Genomic DNA, 3,821 nt, shown 5'->3' with positions numbered 1-3,821 from the left:
ACAGAAAGATAAAAATGCATGTTCTCACTCATATGTGGGAGCTAAGAAAAGTTAAGCTCATAGAAGTAGACAGTAAATTGTAGTTATTAGAGGCTGGGAAGGGTGGGAAGGAGGATAGGGAGAGGTTGGTTAATAGATGCAAAATTACAGCTAGATAGGAGGAATAAGTTCCAGCACTATATAGCACTGTAGAGTGAATGTAGTTAACAATAATTTATCGTACATTTTCAGAGACCTAGAAGAGAGGATTTTGAATGTTCCCAGCACAAAGAAATGGTACATATTTGAGGTGATGGATGTGCTAATTACCTTGATTTGGTCATTGCCCATTGTATACAGGTATCACAGGTTCACTCTGTATCCCATATATATGTACAACTTTTGTATATCAACTAAAAGGAAAAAGAAAAATGCCAATTATACTTTAATAAAACTGATTTTGAAAAGGAAATATGGAAGAACCTAGGAAGTATAAAAAGAAGTGTTCCCTCACACCTGTAATCCCAGTACTTTGTGAGGCTGAGGCAGGTGGATCACCTGAGGTCAGCAGTTTGAGATCAGCCTGGCCAATATGGTGAAACCCCATCTCTACCAAAAATACAAAAAAATTAGCTGGACCTGGTGGCAGGTGCCTGTAGTTCCCAGCTACTTGGGAGGCTGAGGTAGGAGAATTGCGTCAACCTGGGAGGCAGAGGTCGCAGTGAGCCAAGATTGCACCACTGCACTCCAGCCTGGGCAACAGAGCAAGCAAAAAAAAAAAAAAAAAAAAAAAAAAAAAAAAAAAAAAAAAGAAGTGTTCCTTTATATTATCCTAAACTCACATAACTATTGGGATACTGAAAAACCATCCAGTTCACATCTTCAGGCAAGACCAGACTGAAAACAACTCATGAAATTGTCAAGTCATTTCTGAAAACTCTTCGAAACAACTTCTAATATCTTTCAACCTTTAAAATAATTTTTAAAAGATACAAAATTATAGCTATATGAGGAATAAGTTTCAGTGTTCTATACTACTGTAGGATGGCTATAGTTAACAATAATATATTATATAGGTTCAAATAGCTAGAAGGAGGGTATTAAATATTCCCAACAGAAATAAATGATAAATGTTTGAGATGATGGATGTACTAATTACTCTGATCTGGTCACTATACATTATATGTATTGAAATATCACTATGTTCCCCATAAATATGTATAATGATTATGTATCAATTAAAAAATAAAGTATAAAAAGTGAAATAATTTTTTGTAATATGTAACTACTAAAAACTTCTACTCTAATTTAAACCAATTGCCTCTTGTCTGTATTAAGCAAGTATGAAAAACAGTTGTTCTTTCTTATTGGGGTTTCCTAATTCTCCTACATATTAACTGGCATTTAGATAACTAAATTCTTTAAATCCTCCTAAATAAATAAAAGAATCATCTCTCAACATGTGTATAAATTAATTTACAATATTTTATCCATCTACAGTATATCTTATATATGTTATATACTAAAATATTTAAATATCTTGATTCCATATGTGGAAAACTGAAGGTTAGAGAAGTCTAATGGTTTTACCCATGTTGCACTGACAGTCCATGTACAGGATTGGGAACAAGTTGAGGCCTGGGATAGCGTCATATTCATTTTTAATTGCATTGTGATCAGCCTGGCACGTAAGATGACTCAATTAGTGTTTGAAAAATAATAGTGTGAATGTCTTTCTCTGTTTCCTCCTGAAAATATTTAAAAAGCAAGAAGGGGAGAAAATATTGAACAAACCCCATTTTGAATGAAACCAGGAGACAAATAATCTTCGTATTCCAAAATACATTATATCAATATATTTTTGTATATGCATTATATTTATATGCATTTATGTGAGCCTATCAAATGAAGCTGAGACTGAGTATAAGCTGTACAGCAGGTAGTGAACAGAATAAGTCATTGAGAATGATGAGAAGAGCCAATAGAGGAAGATCTCAGAAAATTCCAGAAAAAATATACTGAAAGAAGGTGAAGGGCTTACTTGGATGTGCTAAAGTGATACTCACTGTTTGTAACCATAGATGCAGGAAATGCATCAATTGGCTTGGTTGGTAGCAGAAGCTCAAAAGGCCCAATGTGGGTCAGAGAAGTAAAGGAGCTGGGGCTGCACAACGGATCACAAAGGTGAATCATAGTTGTAGGAAGTAATTTGTCCTTATGGTAGTAGCAGAGATTTAGCCTTTGATTTGTGATGTTGTCCTGGCCCATTATCCAGCCTTACTTCTGTGCCATAGGAATGTACTAGAAATAACTGACCTCAGGAGAATATAATCTGTTTAATTATGAGTAATAGAAAAAACAGGAACAAAGATACTATTAAAAAAAAAATTGTGGCTGGGCACAGTGGCTCACGCCTGTAATCCCAGTACTTTGGGAGGCTGAGGCGGCCGGATCACCTGAAGTCAGGAGTTCAAGACCAGCCTGGTCAACATGGTGAGACCCTGTCTCTACTAAAAACACAAAAATTAGCTGGGTGTGGTGGCGGGTGCCTGTAGTCCCAGCTGCTCAGGAGGCTGAGGCAGGAGAATTGCTTGAAGCCGGGAGGTGGAGGTTGCAGTGAGCCGAGATTGCACCATTGCACTCCAGCCTGGGGAACAAGAGCGAGACTCTGTCTCAGAAAAAAAAAAAAAAAAAAAATGTATGATAGAGGAGTAAAACTTACCGACACATAAAGAACATTCTCCAGAAAAATGTTGCCTCAGAAGTGATGAAAAGTGTGAGTAGCAGATGCGTCATCCCCTTTGTACTCAGAGTTTCTAGACAGGCTGACAACTTTTTGCTGCATGCCTCTTTGACTTCATGACAGCTTTCTCTGACTGATTTTCTGACACACAGAGCAAGCTGAAAGTGCCAGAGAGCTTACAGCCCCAGGAACATTGCTCAACCAATTATAGACAGGAATTGCTTCACCCTGGGAAATGTGAGGGAGGGACAGTGCTGAGATGAATTCTGCATCCTTGTTACTCAGCGTTGTCTGGGATGGTTTTATGAGAAATGCAGAATCTCAGAACTTATCTCAGACCTGCTGAATGAGAACTTGTGTTTTCTAAAAATCCCCAGATGATTTGTATACGTATTAAAGTTTTATAATCTCTGTTTCACAAAGTCTCCTAGAGGAACTCAGAAGGGTTGGGATCCATTTGTTATAGCAGTGATTGGCTCATTCATGCACTCTGCATTGACTGTCATCCCTTCCTGGTCTCAATTTATCAAACTCACCCCAGTGTTTCTTGGGGTTATCTCCAAAATTACAACTTGCCCTCACACCTTTGTTTTCTTCAGCGGGAACCCAACTTCTGATGATGGCCAAATGTTTGGTGACCACATATGGTGACCTATGATGGTGACAATTTTTTTTTAAATAATGAAAGCAATTGCCTCTCTGAAGAAAAGTTTACAAATACGGAATATAAGAATTCAGGGAAAAAATGGACAGACATCAGGAAGATAAAGAAGTGAGCTGACAGAACATGATAGAATATTAGGAAAAGGTCGGGCGCGGTGGCTCACGCCTGTAATCCCAGCACTTTGGGAGGCTAAGGCAGATGGATCACGAGGTCAAGAGATAGAGACCATCCTGGTGGTTTCACATGGTGAAACCCCGTCTCTACTAAAAATACAAAAATTAGCTGGGTATGGTGGCGTGCGCCTGTATTCCCAGCTACTCAGGAGGCTGAGGCAGGAGAAACGCTTGAACCCGGGAGGCGGAGGTTGCAGTGAGCTGAGATCGTGCCACTGCACTCCAGCCTGAATGACAGAGTGAGACTCTGTTTCAAAAAAAA

Source organism: Rhinopithecus roxellana, chromosome 7 (genome assembly GCF_007565055.1).
Source record: "Rhinopithecus roxellana isolate Shanxi Qingling chromosome 7, ASM756505v1, whole genome shotgun sequence".
In the NCBI taxonomy this organism is placed as follows: Eukaryota; Metazoa; Chordata; class Mammalia; order Primates; family Cercopithecidae; genus Rhinopithecus; species Rhinopithecus roxellana.
This window is presented reverse-complemented; position numbering follows the sequence as displayed.